This window comes from Podarcis vaucheri, assembly GCF_965113315.1.
Source record: "Podarcis vaucheri genome assembly, chromosome: 3".
In the NCBI taxonomy this organism is placed as follows: domain Eukaryota; kingdom Metazoa; phylum Chordata; class Lepidosauria; order Squamata; family Lacertidae; genus Podarcis; species Podarcis vaucheri.
In genome coordinates this window covers 82984698-83002639 of record NC_138761.1, presented here as the reverse complement: position 1 = coordinate 83002639, position 17942 = coordinate 82984698, and the positions used below count along the sequence as shown (strand labels likewise).

General features: G+C 49.6%; 1 long non-coding RNA gene across 1 annotated transcript in view; it reads right to left on the bottom strand.

Annotated features, from left to right (window-relative positions):
* The window catches only part of LOC309528710, a 139286-nt gene extending 121842 nt beyond the window's left edge, over positions 1-17444 (bottom strand). The window contains exon 1 of the long non-coding RNA XR_014217882.1: positions 16973-17444. This is a non-coding gene — a long non-coding RNA (uncharacterized lncRNA). The remainder of the gene's footprint in view (positions 1-16972) is intronic.
* Positions 17445-17942: the final 498 nt, after the last annotated feature.

Here is a 17942-nt window from a genome sequence, read left to right as displayed (position 1 = left end):
TTTCCAGGGAGTCTTCTCTTCTCGTGATGTGGCCAAAGTATTGGAGCCTCAGCTTCAGGATCTGTCCTTCCAGTGACCACTCAGAGCTGATTTCCTGAAGAATGGATAGGTTTGATCTTCTACACAGCCCAGAATAACTAAGGAGATAGTTCAAGAATACTTGGCTAGTTTAGATGTATTCAAGTCTCCAGGGCCAGATGAACTGCATCCAAGAGTATTAAAAGAACTGGCAGATGTGATCTCAGAACCACTGGCAGTCATCTTTGAGAATTCCTGGAGAACAGGCGAAGTCCCAGCAGACTGGAGGAGGGCAAATGTTGTCCCTATTTTCAAAAAGGGGGAAAGAGAGGACCCAAATAATTACCGCCCAGTCAGTCTGACTTCAGTACCAGGGAAGATTCTGGAGCAGATAATCAAGCGAACAGTCTGTGAGCACCTAGAAAGGAATGCTGTGATCACCAATAGTCAGCATGGATTTCTGAAAAATAAGTCATGTCAGACTAACCTGATCTCGTTTTTTGACAGAATTACAAGCCTGGTAGATGAAGGGAACGCAGTGGATGTAGCCTACCTTGATTTCAGCAAGGCATTTGACAAGGTGCCCCATGATATTCTTGTAAAGAAGCTGGTAAAATGCGGTCTTGACTATGCTACCACTCAGTGAATTTGTAACTGGCTGACTGACCGAACCCAAAGGATGCTCATCAATGGTTCCTCTTCATCCTGGAGAAGAGTGACTAGTGGGGTGCCACAGGGTTCTGTCTTGGGCCAGGTCTTATTCAACATCTTTATCAACGACTTGGATGATGGACTCAAGGGCATCCTGATCAAATTTGCAGATGACACCAAACTGGGAGGGGTGGCTAACACCCCAGAGGACAGGATCACACTTCAAAACGACCTTGACAGATTAGAGAACTGGGCAAAAACAAACAAGATGAATTTTAACAGGGAGAAATGTAAATTATTGCATTTGGGCAAAAAAAATGAGAGGTACAAATACAAGATGGGTGACACCTGGCTTGAGAGCAGTACATGTGAAAAGGATCTAGGAGTCTTGGTTGACCACAAACTTGACATGAGCCAACAGTGTGATGCGGCAGCTAAAAAAGCCAATGCAATTCTGGGCTGCATCAATAGGAGTATAGCATCTAGATCAAGGGAAGTGTCAGAGTTGCTCCCCGATCCTAGCTCACAGAGGATCACGCTAGCCAGCGATCATTAAGTAAAAGTCTTTATTGAGTTACAGTTCCCATTCTCAAGCTGCTGCGTGCCACTCTACGTCTTATGGTTAGATCGGCGAAGCTCTGTCTGGGTCTCCGCCCCTTGTGCACCAACTTAATATCCTAGCCCTGCTCCACCTTTTCCGCCTGACTGTTCTCCTCTGGGTCCCTCTGCCCCCCGGGGTCTCCTCCCTCCAGGACTCCTCCGACGCCGACCCCCCGGACCCTTCTGTCTCCTTGCGCCGGGCTTTAGGACCTGGCTCCCTCTCCGGGCTGCCTACTGCGTCACTTTCCTGTGCATTTGAACTTGGCGCGCGCGCCCAACCTTCCACTTTCCGTCTGACCGTTTCTTCACTCCCTGATGGAGGTGTGGCCACTCCTGACTCGTGCCCTCCCTCCTGTTGTGAGCTGCCAGCGCTTGATCCCTGGCGCCCTTCCTCTTCCCTGCTCTCTGGCGGTGACGCTGGTCCCGATCTCCAACTGCTCCCCTCTGAGTCCCCTCTGGCTCTATCTTCCTGGGGTGTCCCCCTAGGCTCCCCCCTTGCCCTGGCCACTGGTGCTCCTTTCTGTGAATCTTCTGATTCACTGGAAAGACTCGGAGATCTCGGGTCGTCGTCATCACTCATCTTTTCTTCTGCCTCCTCCCCCTCGCTCTCTGTTTCCTCCCTTGCCCTTGCCTCTGCTCCTGAACCCCTGACATCCATCCCCCCCTCGAAGCCCCCTCTTCCCCCCTCCCCTCCTTCCGGTGTGGGAGCTGGGTGCTGCTGTGTCAGGGGGACGAATGTCGGGTACAGTTCGCTTCCCGTGGCGGGCCTCCATCTGAAGTCTTCCGGTTCTTCCTCCCTGCTCTCGTCGACGACGGTCACCTCCGCTTCCATCTCTGTGCCGCCGTGCTCGAAACCCGGGTCGTCCCCGAAAACGTCCATGTCCGTCTCTCCCTCGCTTCCTCCTGGGGGCGTCGCTCGTCCTGGACCCTCCAGCCACTTTCTGCGCCACTGCTCCTCTGGTCTATCGTCCCACCAATACGAGGGTTCTGAGGCAGATCCCGAGGGTGACCCCTCCGGGGAACGTGCGTCGCGTGTCGGTTCCTCGTCCGAGTCGAACCCCCGGAACGTGCTGGCTGAAAGCGTGGGCGTGAAAAGCCAGTCGTCGAAAAAATCAGCTGGCATGGGCCTGTGTGGGAAGAGGGCATGAAACTCTTCTTTGAGCAGAGGTTCGTCTAGAGCGTAGCCTGGCACCCAGCTGTTGGCACTGGCCGGGGTGCCCTCCTTGGCGAGAAAGTATTCTACCCCCTCTTCCCCCCATCTAGAGTCCAAAATCTCTGTGACTTCGTTGATGCGCTCCTCCTGTGCCACTCCCCCTTGCTCGGTTCTCTCTCGGAGTGGACTTGGTGCCGTGCCTGGTTCCTGAAATCTGTGAGGTGCCTTGTAGGGAGTGAGCACCGATCTGTGGAACACCGGATGCATTCTGGAACCCTCCGGAAGCGCCAGCCTGAAAGCCACCGGGTTGACCTGCTCTTCGACTTGGTAGGGCCCCAGTTGCTTATGCCCTAGCTTCTTCTTCGCCAACGACCTGGCCGGCACTGCGTGGGCTGCTAACCGGACCCAGTCTCCCACATGGATCTCTTCGCCAACCCTTCTGTGTTTGTCCGCTTGTACCTTGTATGCGTGTTTGGCCAGCTCCAGGTGCCGCCGCAGCTGATCGTGGACCTCCTGCAACTCTGACGCGAACGCATCTGCTGTCTGCGGCTCCCCCTCCCCCATTCTTTCCAGTCCCGGGAAGGTTCTGGGGTGCCTCCCGTTGTTGGCGAAGAACGGCGTGACCCCCGTGGACACGTGCTTCGTGTTGTTGTAGGCGAACTCGGCGAGAGGCAGGTAATCCACCCACGTCGCAGGCTGTTGATTCGCATAACATCTCAGGTACTGCTGCATGATGGCATTGACCCGCTCCGCTTGCCCGTTGGTCTGCGGGTGTCTAGCCGACGCCAGGTTGATCTTGACGTTCAGGAAGCCCATCAGCTTCTGCCAGAAATTCGAGATGAACTGTCGCCCTCGGTCAGACAGAATAGACCGCGGCAGACCGTGAACCTTGAACACGTGGTCTATGAACAGTTTGGCGGTTTGTTCCACCGTGGCCACCTTAGCACACGGAATGAAATGTGCCATCTTGGAGAACAAGTCCACCACCACCAGCACGGCCGTCTTGCCCCTCGAGCTGGGCAGATCCGTGACAAAGTCCAGGGCCACTCTCTCCCATGGTTCGAACGGAGTTTGCAGCGGTTCCAACAGTCCGGCCGGCGGTCTGTGCACTGGTTTGGCCCTCTGGCAGGTGTCACACCTCGCCACGTAGTCCGCGACTTCCCCTCTCATTCCGGGCCACCAGAAGTCTCTGGCGACTAATTCCACCGTCTTCTCCTTGCCAAAGTGCCCGGCAGTGGGCGCGTCGTGCAGCTGCTGCAGTACCTTGGCGCGAAGTTCGTCTCCTGGCACGTAGATGGCCCCTTTACGGAGGAGCAATCCATCTCGCAGCTGGAACTCGCCGGTCGCCGCCTTGCCCCTGTGCACCTCTGCCATCTTTGCTTGCGCGAAGGAGTCATCCTGCAACGCTCGTCGCACCGCCTCCAGGTCAACTGTTGCCGCAGCGCACGCCCACACTGTTGGTGCGAAGATGTGCATGGCGGCCGCTGGCGTTGCCTCCTCCAGATACTGCGGCTTACGGGAGAGAGCATCCGCCATGATGTTGGTGTCCCCCGGGACATACTCTATTCGGAAGTCGAAGTTCGCAAAGAACTCAGCCCAACGTATCTGCCTCTGGTTCAGGAACTGCGCCGTGCGCCAGTGCTCCAGATTCTTGTGGTCCGTGCAGACCTGCACCGTGTGCTTGGCGCCGATCAGGAAGTGCCGCCACGCTTTGAACGCTGCATGAATGGCCAGCAACTCCCTGTCCCAGATGGTGTAGTTCTGTTCGGACTTGCTGAGCTTCCTGGAGTAAAACGCTCCCGGCCTCCAAACCCCCTGCGGGTCTTTCTGCAGCAGGACTGCTCCCACGGCTCTGTCCGAGGCGTCTGTCTCCACCCTCATCGGCCTGCTGGGGTTGACATGAAGCAGCTGCTCTTCCGACGCGAAGAGCCGCTTGAGTGCCTGAAAGGACTGCTCCGCCTGCTCCGTCCAGATGAACTTCTTTTTCTTGGAGCTGAGCGTGTCCGTGATGGCCGCCGTCTGCATAGCAAAGCCTTTGATAAACTTCCGATAGAAGTTCGCGAAGCCGACAAACCGTTGGACCTCCTTCCGGTTGCGTGGGCTTTTCCAATCCAACACTGCTCGAACCTTGGCGCTGTCCATGGCGAGCCCCTTGTCAGACAACTTGTAGCCCAGGAAATCCACCTCCGTCACGTCGAACTGGCACTTCTCCAGCTTGGCGTAAAGCCTATGCTGCTGTAGCCTGCTCAGCACTTCCTTGACGTGTCTGTCGTGCTCCTGCTGCGATTCCGAAAAGATCAGGATGTCATCCAAGAAACAGACGCACGTTTTGTAGAGGAGCCCCGCCAACACGTGATGCATGAACGCTTGAAACACGTGGGAGCCATTTTGCAATCCAAAAGGCATAACTCTATATTCGTAGGTGCCCAGGGGCGTGAACATGGCTGTCTTCCACTCATCTCCTTCCCGCATGCGAATGAGGTTGTACGCCCCTCGCAGGTCTAACTTGGTGAACACGCTGCCCTTCCGTACCTTTGCGAGGAGGTCGTCGATTCGGGGCATGGGGAAGTCCGATGGCTTGGTCACACTGTTTAAGATGCGATAGTCCACTACCAGCCTTTTTTGGGGCGTGTCCCGCTTCTTAACAAAGAATACAGGACTGCCCCCCGCTGCCTTGGACTCTCGGATGAAACCGCGCTCCAAATTATGATCTATGAACTCTTTGAGTTCCTGCAGTTCGTCCTCAGACATGGAATACAGCTTCCCTTTGGGCAGCGCCGCCCCCGGCAGCAGGTCAATTTTGCAGTCATATGGTCTGTGGGGGGGTAGCCTGTCTGCCTCCTTCTCGCAGAAAACCTCCAAAAATTCTGCGTACTTGTGGGGAACCGCTTGCAGCGTGCCTAGCTGCAGCTGTGACTCCTCTTCCTCTCCTTCCTGCCGGGGCACGATGCAGTGTTCAGCACAAAAGGAAGAGCCGAAGGTCAGCTGCCTCTGGTACCAAGCCATCGTCGGGCTGTGCTTGTCCAGCCAACTCATGCCCAATACAATGGGCGTGTCCGATAGTTGAGTGACGTTGAAGCTGATGATTTCCCTATGATTCCCAAGTCGCATCACCATTGGTGGCGTCTGCTTCACCACTTGCCCCCCTAGCAGCTCCCTGCCATCCACCGTGACAACCTGCAGGGGCAGCGTGGCAGGCAGCAACTGTATGGCGTGCCGGTCGACAAAGTCCTGCCCTATAAAGTCCGCATTGCTGCCTGAGTCGATGGTAATTGGCACGTCCATGGTGATTCCATTGGGCAGCTGGAGCGATGCGGTGAGCCTCACTACTGGCTTGGGCGGGAGGGGGTCCATGGGCTGTAAAATCTCTGGGGACTGCTTCACTGACACGTCTGGCTGGGCCCCAGTGCCTCTTCCTCCAGCCAGACTGCGTCGTTTCCCTGCTGTGGTTCTCCTTGCTGCGTTGCTGCAGTTACCATTGCTGAGGCTGCAGTGTGCTTGTGGAGCCTCCGGGGACACTCTTTCGCCATATGCTGTGGATCATCGCAGATATAACACTTCCTGTTCCCTCTAGGAGGCTTCGCTTTCACTGTTGCCGGTGCTAGGGCTCTGGCTGCTGACTGAGCCCTTGCACTTCCAACCTCCATAGGTTCCGCCCCTCCTCCTGGCGGAGGCGTGGATTGCGCACGCGCTGCTTCTCTGGGAAGGAAGGAGGAGCCCCTGGCTGGTTCGCGCCCTCCACGCCCTTCGTCCCTGCTCCACGGACGTTCTTCCAGCCGCACCCCCACCGCCAGCGCCCTCTGAACGATCTCCTGCGTGGTCCGGGGTCTCTCCCCCCTCGCAATTTCATCTTTAACCGAGCCGTGCAATCCCTCCCAAAACAGGTCTCTTACAGGAGCCGAATCTCTGTCCCATTCCAGGGCACTGACCAAAGCGAAAAAGCGGGCATGGTACTGCCTTACGCTGGCCCTCCCTTGCTTCAGTCCATGTATCTGCTGCCGAGCAAGATCCACGTCAATGCTTGATAAAAAGCACCCATCCATCGCTTTAATAAAGGCATCCGCATTTTGGAGCGCTGGATCCTTATCCCTCCACAAATTGCGCAGCCATGCTTTAGCATCTCCATGCAAATGGGACATGATGAATCCCACTTTCTCTTGCTCATCTCTAAAGTCTTTGTTCAGCAGTTGCAGTGCACACATTACATCTGCTCTAAAGTTGGGGTACTGTTGCAGATTCCCATCGAAGTGAGAGACCAGACCGCCTGTTCGTCTCCCCAACCCAATCCCCTCCGGTTTGGGTGTCAGTTGCCCTTGCTTAGTAAGCACTTCCAACCTGACCTGGAGATCCCTGTAGGCGGCAGCTGCGTCCTCCTCTCTCTTCCTGGATGCAAGTGCCTCGGCATTCAGTCGTGTCACTGCTTCTCTGAGTTCCGCTATCTGCTGTTCAGCCGTCATGTTGTCTGCCGTTCGTGAGCTCGCTAGTAGGCACCCGCTTTCTCTCCTCTCCGTGAGGCCGTAGATGCCCACAATTTAAGGGACAGAGCTTACTGTCAGAGTTGCTCCCCGATCCTAGCTCACAGAGGATCACGCTAGCCAGCGATCATTAAGTAAAAGTCTTTATTGAGTTACAGTTCCCATTCTCAAGCTGCTGCGTGCAACTCTACGTCTTATGGTTAGATCGGCGAAGCTCTGTCTGGGTCTCCGCCCCTTGTGCACCAACTTAATATCCTAGCCCTGCTCCACCTTTTCCGCCTGACTGTTCTCCTCTGGGTCCCTCTGCCCCCCGTGGTCTCCTCCCTCCGGGACTCCTCCGACGCCGACCCCCCGGACCCTTCTGTCTCCTTGCGCCAGGCTTTAGGACCTGGCTCCCTCTCCGGGCTGCCTACTGCGTCACTTTCCTGTGCATTTGAACTTGGCGCGTGCGCCCAACCTTCCACTTTCCGTCTGACCGTTTCTTCACTCCCTGATGGAGGTGTGGCCACTCCTGACTCGTGCCCTCCCTCCTGTTGTGAGCTGCCAGCGCTTGATCCCTGGCGCCCTTCCTCTTCCCTGCTCTCTGGCGGTGACGCTGGTCCCGATCTCCAACTGCTCCCCTCTGAGTCCCCTCTGGCTCTATCTTCCTGGGGTGTCCCCCTAGGCTCCCCCCTTGCCCTGGCCGCTGGTGCTCCTTTCTGTGAATCTTCTGATTCACTGGAAAGACTCGGAGATCTCGGGTCGTCGTCATCACTCATCTTTTCTTCTGCCTCCTCCCCCTCGCTCTCTGTTTCCTCCCTTGCCCTTGCCTCTGCTCCTGAACCCCTGACAGGAAGTAATAGTGCCACTGTATTCTGCTCTGGTCAGACCTCACCTGGAGTACTGTGTCCAGTTCTGGGCACCACAATTCAAGAAGGACAGTGACAAACTGGAACGTGTCCAGAGGAGGGCAACCAAAATGGTCAAAGGCCTGGAAATGATGCCTTATGAGGAACGGCTAAGGGAGCTGGGCATGTTTAGCCTGGAGAAGAGGAGGTTAAGGGGTGATATGATAGCCATGTTCAAATATATAAAAGGATGTCACATAGAGGAGGGAGAAAGGTTGTTTTCTGCTGCTCCAGACAAGCGTACACGGAGCAATGGATCCAAACTACAGGAAAGAAGATTCCACCTAAACATTAGGAAGAACTTCCTGACAGTAAGAGCTGTTCGACAGTGGAATTTGCTGCCAAGGAGTGTGGTGGAGTCTCCTTCTTTGGAGGTCTTTAAGCAGAGGCTTGACAACCATATGTCAGGAGTGCTCTGATGGTGTTTCCTGCTTGGCAGGGGGTTGGACTCGATGGCCCTTGTGGTCTCTTCCAACTCTATGATTCTATGATTCTATGATTCTTGCAGTCCATGGGACTCTCAAGAATCTCCTCCAGCACCATAATTCAAAAGCATCAAAAAGGCCATAGATTGTTTAATTAGCCAAAGGTCTGGGAGAAGAGAAGTGTTTCTGATGCCTAAAGATATGTAACAAAGGTGCCAGGCAAGCCTCCCTGGAGAGAGCGTTCCTCAAGCAAGGAGCCACCACAGAAAATGCCTGTTCTCATGTTGCCACCCTCGGGATGGTGAGGCAGCAGTTCTGGCACCCTATTCTTAAGTAAAAAAAGGGCTGGGCCTGGTTATAGAGAAACGTTTTCACCTGACGCCTAAATATATGTAATGAAGGCGCCATGTGAGCCTCCCTAGTACTCTGCCTAATGGTAGGGCTGGCCCTGACTGTGAATTGTTGCATAAACTCTGTTCCCTTCCACACTGGTGGATTTTTGTGGATGTATCAGGCAACATAGGGACGCGGGTGGCGCTGTGGTCTAAACTTGCCAATCAGAAGGTCAGCGGTTCGAAGCTCCGTGACGGGGTGAGCTCCCGTTGCTCGGTCCCTGCTCCTGCTAACCTAGCAGTTCGAAAGCATGTCAAAGTGCAAGTAGATAAATAGCGGGAAGGTAAACGGCGTTTCTGTGCGCTGCTCTGGTTTGCCAGAAGCAGCTTAGTCATGCTGGCCACATGACCCAGAAGCTGTATGCCAGCTCCCTCGGCCAATAAAGCGAGATGAGCGCCACAACCCCAGAGTCGGCCACGACTGGACCTAACGGTCAGGGGTCCCTTTACCTTTATCAGGCAACATGTCATTGATGCCATGTCAATGCATTAGTGGCGAATTGATACTGGACCACCCACACATTATTCTGCTTTGTTAATTTTTCTGCGTTGCTTCCCCAATGTCACCACCTTACAGTGGTACCTCGGGTTAAGAACTTAATCCATTCTGGAGGTCCTGTTCTTAACATGAAACTGTTCTTAACCTGAAGCACCACTTTACCTAATGGGGCCTCCTGCTGCTGCTGCGCTGCCGGAGCACGATTTCTGTTCTCATCCTGAAGCAAAGTTCTTAACCTGAGGTACTATTTCTAGGTTAGCAGAGTCTGTAACCTGAAGCCTTTGTAACCCGAGGTACCACTGTATTTTGTGGACAGGAGGGGCATTCCTGTCCACAAAAGTGGAACAACAACAACAACCCCAATGAAACCTGGAACATTTGTGACACAAAAACTTGTAGGATTTCAACAGGAAGCTACGGGATAGGCACTGGTTGGAAAAGAAGCAGTATGTCCACCCCAAACATTTGCAGGAACCAACAGTACAACTTCCCCGGCACATCATGAATACAATTCATCATGAGTGCACAATCAAAAGGGGACCTCTTGCAAGCAATCTCTACCCTGCATTGTGAGCATGTGTGGCATGGGCCATTCATGCCATCCTATTGGTATCTTCCTCATTGTAAAGGACAAAAAATAAAAATTCTCCAGTCAGGTAACGCTCTTCATTTCCCTCTCCTATGTTTTCCTCATTGTTGTGGTCCAGCCCGTTCTATCTGATAACATTGCTATAAGAAAGCTGAAGCCCTCTCCAATCTGCCTGGAGTCCTGCTGAATCACATGGGTTCAGTTGAGGCTTCTGCTTTAGACTTTTGCCGCACTCAGAGCTGCACAAACCCACAACTCTTAAGAGACATGATGTTGGAGGAAGAACGGCACAAGGGCAACCTGCTCTCTCTCTTTCTCTGCCAAGACATTCCGTCCTTTCCCTATTGAGTCCTCTCTCTGTGTCTTAATCTTCCCTCCTCCCCAACTTGCCTTCTGCTGAAATTCTCCCAATTAATGCAATGTGACAAGTTTGCCTCCTCCTTTTCAACCCTTGCCCCAGGCTTCTTTCGCTTGAGAATCCATAGCACTGGGGAACTTTAAAGCCTGTCATCTGATAATTGCTTTCCTTTCATTCAGATGAAAAAGAAGCCTCTGTTCATTCACCAAATAGGTGTGTGCCCACATGCAGGAATAGGGACATCCTTGTCCCAGTTAATGATGGTGAATGACGTGCCCTTTGTCATTCATAAATGTTGAATGCAGCACTTCTTAATATTCATGGCATTTAAGCCTCCAAGATGGCAGGTTGAGGAAACCTCTGTTAATACAGTTATTGTTAAATATAGCATGGCTGTACCTAACTAGTCTTTCTTCCCACCCCCTGGAGGTAAATAGTCTGCAGTCAGTAGCAGCCTGAATACAGTGGTGCCTCGCAAGACGAAATTAATCCGTTCCGCGAGTCTCTTCGTCTTGCGGTTTTTTCGTCTTGCGAAGCACGGCTATTAGCGGCTATTAGCGGCTTAGCGGCTATTAACGGCTTAGCGGCTTAGCGGCTATTAATGGCTTAGCGGCTTTAAGAAAAAGGAAACAAACTCGCAAGAACTCGCAAGACGTTTCGTCTTGCAAAGCAAGCCCATAGGAAAATTCGTCTTGCGGAACGACTCAAAAAACGGAAAACTCTTTCGTCTTGCGCGTTTTTCGTCTTGCGAGGCATTCATCTTGCGAGGTACCACTGTAACTCTAACTACCCTCTGCTTTGTTATCAATTGTTTTTTAAAGAGCTTCACACTTCCAGTTAAAATAGGCCATCTTTAGAACTACAAAGCAGATAATTTTTTATCTCGATTTGACTTGGGGTGTTTTTATACAGGGGCTCAATTCTGTAAATGGTTTGTTCCGACACTGCAAATGAGTCATTGACAATATGTGGAATTTTTTTAAAAGGAAAAAAAGTTTTGGATTCCTCCCAGAAAGGGTAAATCTGGATTAAATGGGGAGGGATATGGGCTGACGTTTTAATGTGTGAACACTGAAAAATTTGCATGCAGGAGAAGCACCAGTCCCACAATAAATACCCATCTGGAAGCACTCTAAGACTCTTGACACTTCAATGTCGGTATAACTGCAAGACTGCCCGTCATTCTCACATGAATAATTTTCCATGGGCTGAATGTTGCTTAAATTGCTACAGAAAATGAAAATGTATACGGTAGTTTGTTAAACCAAATTGCATTGCATATAATTTCTGTATACTGATGACATTCAGGACTGTGTGAGATTTGTATGAAGAAGATACAAATGCCGAATGCATTTGCAGATCCAGACAACACAGGTTCTTTCATGTTTGCCATTCTCCATACATACCAATGATGCAAATGTGATTATAGCCCCCAAGATATATTGTGACTTACAGTATGCCTTTTTCCTACTGATATCATTAGCTATTTTTGTATATTTGTTCAGTTTAAGAAATGGGGGGGGGAGGAGAATGAGGATTCCAGATGGCTATAAATAAAGGCAACATGAAGGGATGTTAGCCAGGCTTGTTTTAAGGAGGCTGTAGTGGGGCATTAGGGACGCGGGTGGCGCTGTGGGTTAAAGCCTCAGCGCCTAGGGCTTGCCGATCGAAAGGTCGGCAGTTCGAATCCCCGCGGCGGGGTGCGCTCCCGTCGTTCGGTCCCAGCGCCTGCCAACCTAGCAGTTCGAAAGCACCCCCGGGTGCAAGTAGAGAAATAGGTACCGCTTACCAGCGGGAAGGTAAACGGCGTTCCGTGTGCTGCGCTGGCTCGCCAGATGCAGCTTTGTCACGCTGGCCACGTGACCCGGAAGTGTCTCCGGACAGCGCTGGCCCCCGGCCAATAGATGTGAGATGGGCGCACAAACCCCAGAGTCTGTCAAGACTGGCCCGTTCGGGCAGGGGTACCTTTACCTTTACCTTTAGTGGGGCATTATTAGACCCAACTGACAGGAAATTATCAGCCAGCCTCCAATCTTCCTGATCAGAGCATGTTTCTGGGATGAGTGGTTGCTTGTAGAGCTCCAAAGTCTTCCCAATGAGACTCATCGCCTAGATCAGAAGTGCAGATATTGGATTGAATTACAGTGCTTAAAGTGAATGTCACTGCTTTGCACTTGGAGCACAGATTCTGCCAAGGAGCAACTTTATGCCTGAGAAGCTGCTCACATTCACCTGCCCCTTTGGAGGCATCTGTGCTGGGTGTGTGGGCATTAAAGGCTGGGCTTGCATAGGGTACAGGAGCGAGAGGTTGGCGTGGGAGGTTCAGCCCTCTATGGAGTTGCCTTATGTATGAAGGGCACATCTGAATGAAGTTCTGTGTTAGTTTGTGGACCAGATACTCATGCTAGTTTTTTCTTAAAGCAAACACCTCCGTTAGTCCCAAACCATCCCCTTTACCTTGACACAGTGGACTCCAAGGCAAAGTGAGGGATAGTGAGCACTCCCCTAAGAAGCGGAAGGGAAAGGCCTCAGCTCTGCTTTTCATGCAGAAGGACACCCACCTGAAACCTTGGAGAGCGGATGACCATTCAGTGTAGACCATACTGAACTAGATGGACCAAGGATCTGACAGGCAGCTTCCTATACTTACATGTTTCCCATCACCCCATCAACCCTCCACCTTGAATGCTTATAGCACTATAGCAATTGATCCCTGCTCCCTTAGTAGTGCTCTTTGTTATTTTCTGGGATACCCCAACTCTTTAATGGCTAGAAGTATGTCCCACATGGTAGCAGTACATGTGGGAAGCACAGGGAAATGCTCCAAGATCTGAGAAGATGAGGTATGGATGGCTCCTGTTTTGTAATTCTATGATGAATGGTTTGTTGTTGCTGTCATTAGCACAGGACAAGACAGAGGTGTTCAATCTTGTGAACATTGTTATCTGTTTGTTCTTTTTGGAAATAAATGAGAGTGGACTGAAGCAACCTGAAGTTGATTAGATTTATGGAGCTGGTCTTATCATTTGGAGAATCATTATCTTAAAATTCTAATCTAGCTCTCCGAATCCTAATTTGTATTTATTGCAAGTACTTTGATTAACGCTGGAAGATTGGTTAGTGCATTGTTATAACAACTATAGAAGAGACAAAGTTCAATAAGTCATTTAGGACACATTTTTGTACTTACATAGTGCCACTATGATAGTGGAGGCAATCATGGGCATTTGGAGGATGTTTTCCCAGAGGAGGGGCAAGGTAAATAAAATAGTAAGACTTGCCATCTGAAAACTGGCTTACCATTTCTGGTCTACATGGGCCCCTCCTGCTTGCCTCTATCTCTGTCCTCCTCGCTCTCCAGCACTGCTGCAATGGACCAGCAGCAGATGAGCGGTTCTCCAGATTCTACCCTCACACTGTGATTCACAGCATCATCTGTCAGTGGCCTCACAAACTACTATGTGATGACACTCTTAACATTTTATTATATGTATGTAAGATAATCACACCAGAGAATGTGAATTTGTGACCTTCCTACCGGTGATTTCCAAAGATGTGGAGATAAAAGTCCTATTTATCCTTTCTTTACAAGAGTACAGGAATAATGCACAAAGGAGGAGGACACGCATGTGCTCTCCGCCAGGTCAGAAATGGATTCAACACTATGTTGAATAAATGAACTGAAACAACGAAGCGCAGATGAAAGGACTGATGGGGTGGCCCATCTTTGAAATGTTCATGATGGATTAACAGAAATGCAGCATGCACATTACACGATCCTTCGGAGGAATGAGGTAGCTTGATGGGAGCCAGGTCCTTTATATTCCAAGGGTCAAAATGTAGGTCATTATCTCCATTGTAAGTAGAGAAAATGCAGACGTTGGTTTTCCAAAGTGAGACACAACAGCTAATTGGGTGTAGTTATGTTGCCGTGGCTGTGTTAGCTTCTTTTCATATGGTATGGTATCATAGGATTTCATTGGCAATAAAAGTGCCATATTCTAAATATTAGAATGTATCTTGGATATTTTTATTTCCCCCAAAACCATGAACGAACGGTAAGACAGCAATACTATGTAATACCTACTAGTGAGTAAATCCCATTGACTTCAGTACATGACTGGGGTCCATGATGTTTTGAGTGTGTACCTAAAATGTAACGTGCAAATGCAGCAAAAGTGCTGTGATGGACATCTTCTCCCCATTGAGTGTACACTCAGTGACACGTGTGTTTGCCCCTGAGACTATGTGTGATGCAGATAAAGGTATGTGATGGAGCTGCTGCTGAACACAGCATCCCTATATTGGACAGTCCCCTATCTGCCTGCAGGGCATTTCCAGACAACCTATGTATTGATCATGCACGTTGATCTGTTTTTTAGGAGATTAAGTGACATTGGCTACATAATGAGCATTCATTCCAATGTGCTTGCAGGGAGGTTAGATGATGTGACCCCCGCACATTCCAGGACTTTCCCCTCCTCTTTCCTCATCGCAAAAAAATAAATAAATGATATTTTGGGGAAGCAGGTGTGTTGCACAAGAGCTGCAAATCAACTTTAATTGCACAGTCTGAGTTTGCTGGGATGTGGCTGAATCCCACCCACAGCTTGAAAACTGTAATATTTACATTTCTCTGCTCCCTCTCCCCATCACTGACTGCCACTAGTGGGTGCTGAGAAATGACATGGGTTTGCCAACATTATATTACTGGGCTATGGGAGTGGGAGAAGGACTCCCCACAGCATTGCCACCAGTAGTGGGTGGTGCCCATTGGGTCTGGTGGGGTGGAAAGCAGGAAGGCCCACAGTAAACAGAGCCAGAGCCAATGACAGGTTAAGACAACTAATTCTAGTTTTCTCCCCAGCCTCCTGCTGAGTCACACAAAGGCCAAACTGAGACTCACGAGGCAAAAGCTGACAGGTAGTACCATCCCCGGCCTGGTTGTATGTAAAAAGGCAGGCAGGAAGTGGCTGGCTGGCTGAGAGCAGACTGAGGTTGGTGAGGCAGTTCCCCATTTGCCTCCACTGGCTGCCACTCTGTGCAGCAGTCCATCTCTGCTTAGCAATAGGCTTCTTTCATTTTCAGATCTTGGAGAGGAGAATGAGCATCTTCCTCAATGCCCTTCTGAAATGGAGCAGCCATTGTACAGTGGCACTGATGAGTGAATGCTAAATGGAATTATTTTCTCATGTAAGAATAACATTCATCATTCACTATACACACGGAAACCAAAACAGCTTTGTTTCTGCAAACCTCAAGTGAGGAATTAGTGGAGAGGAAGGGACTTCCATGGATATTTGACGCTGAAAGCTGAACAACACTGAATGCTGAAATGATGCATTGTTTGCTTGGCCTGCTAGTGTAGCCTATGCCAATTAGATTATGTGAGCTTAGCCATCCTTTGGCATTTCTAATGTCTGTAAGGCATATGCTAGGAAAGAAGATCCTCCAGGGGAGAAAAAATTCAGTGACGCAAAAGGTACAGACAATGTGGAGCAGATTCATGCAACAGATGATAGCAACCATGTATTGGGGCGGGTGCTCAAGCATAGCCTAAATATCCATTTTGAATTATTCTCTCGCAAATTTGATATGGTATGGTTGCAGTACTACACAACACTTATCTGGAAGTAAGCCCAATTGAACATAATGGGTAAACGGACCTAGGATCAGGCTGCCTACCACCACCACTGAACCAAAGGAGGTCAAAGGAGGCTACCAGGCTATTCTTCTGTGCCTCAGCTGAAGAAGGAACCAGAGCTAGTCATATGAATGGAGGGACAAATATGTCAACTTCCATTTCTAGCAATTGCTCGTTTTTTCCTATCATAAATTCACTTGTCCACATTTCCACATCATTTTGTGACTGTTTTCTTTATAAAGAAGTTCTCGTGAAAATCCATCAATATTTGATTGTGAATTGGTCCCAAATATACACATTGTTGCAAAGCAATTTCCTTTAATATATGTATGCTATTTTCACAAATACAGTGGTACCTCAGGTTAAGTACTTAATTCATTCCGGAGGTCCGTTCTTAACCTGAAACTGTTCTTAACCTGAAGCACCACTTTAGCTAATGGGGCCTCCTGCTGCTGCCGCGCCGCTGCTGCACAAATTTGTTCTCATCCTGAAGCAAAGTTCTTAACCCAAGGTACTATTTCTGGGTTAGCGGAGTCTGTAACCTGAAGCGTATGTAACCTGAAGCGTACGTAACCCGAGGTACCACTGTACACATTTTTATGCACACTTTATCCTAGTATATGGGTTTTTTGTGCACATTGAGAATTACACTGCAAAATTCAGAGAAGTACAAATTTCAAAAGGATAGCTGTGTTTTGGTTCACGTATTTTTTGGAAAGTGAGATCAGATAGATTTGCCTTCAGATGTGACCAGAATCAAATTTCCCCCCCAATCCCTAGTGGTATGGCCCGTGTTCTGCATGTAGGAGTTCCTGGGTTCAATCCCCAGTGTCAGATGGGTAGAACCACTAGAAAGAATCCCTCTTGGCATTCAGCTCAACTCCTCCATTAAGAGTCTTGATAAAATGCTCTCCTTAACTTAGAGACCCTTGGTGAGAAAAAGAGGCCTTTAAACTCTTGAAAGACATCAGTCATCACATTTATTGCACCCAAGTGTCAAGGTGCAAGAGGCATTCACAATATATCATTTTCATTAAAACTTCCTTATGCATTAAAGAATCATCTTAGAAGCTAATGCCCAATTAATACCTTGCTTAAAATGCCACCATGAAATGAAAGCAGATCACTAATATTCCAACTGAGCAGCAGTCATAGCTATTCATTATAATTAAACTTTAAAAATTATGAGCTGAAAGATATCAAAGTTTCATTCATTTTAATGTCAGTTTATCCACTAACCCAGAGCACATGATGTTTTTAAATTTACAGGGTGGTGCTCACCTTGGGGCATCATTAAGGCAGACGAACATTCATCAAAGTGCACATGTCAGGGACACTGCGAACATTAGCTGTGAATATTAAATATAAGCACAGAAGTGAGTTATTCAGAGGTGAGATTTTGTTGCTGTTTAGCAAATTCTATCATCAAATCCACAGCACAGATAAGTTTGAAGCAAGGCTTAAGACATTTTGCCACCTGATTTAAAGGACAAGATGACAACTCTCCATACCATTTGCAGAAGCCAACTAGATTGGCAGATGAGTCTTACTTTGACACTGGTGATAGGATGGCATCTTCTACCACACTAGGGGACAATAGCCTAGCTTGGGGGATTGCAGGGCAGATCATGTAGCACACATGGCTCTGTCCTCCAGTGCCTTGTCACTAGTCCCTGCCGCTTAGCACCTGCTGCCTGAGGCAGCTACTTCATGCTACATAATAGTAGGGCCGGTCCTGGCTGAAGTATTCAAACATAAGCCATTGGCAAAACAGGTTGTAGGTAACAGTGGTTGTGTGGCAGGATAATGTCATAAATGCAGCTGTGGTGTGCAGGACTTTAGAGAGAAGTGACATAGTTGGTGGGGGAGATGTACACTATTCCATTAGGTGGGGGGGTATCTTCCCTCACCTCCTGACACAATGATTTCCCTTGCCTAGCTAGAGCCTTTTCTCTCCACTAGATAGCTGTACAAAGAGAGTCGCCCATCACTTTCAGAGAGAGATAAATTAGCCTCATTCACATGAAACAATAAACCATGAGTTTGTGAAATAGAAATCTTTTGCATCTTTATCTTAGAATCACAGAGTTAGAATCACAACCTCTGCTAAAAAAAACCTCCAATGAAGGAGGTTTCCTGAGGGAAACCATTCCACTATCGAACAGCTCTTACTGGCAGAAGGTTTTCTTCATGTTTAGTTAGAATCTCCTTTCTTGTAACTTGAATCCATTGGTTCGAATCCTACCCTCCA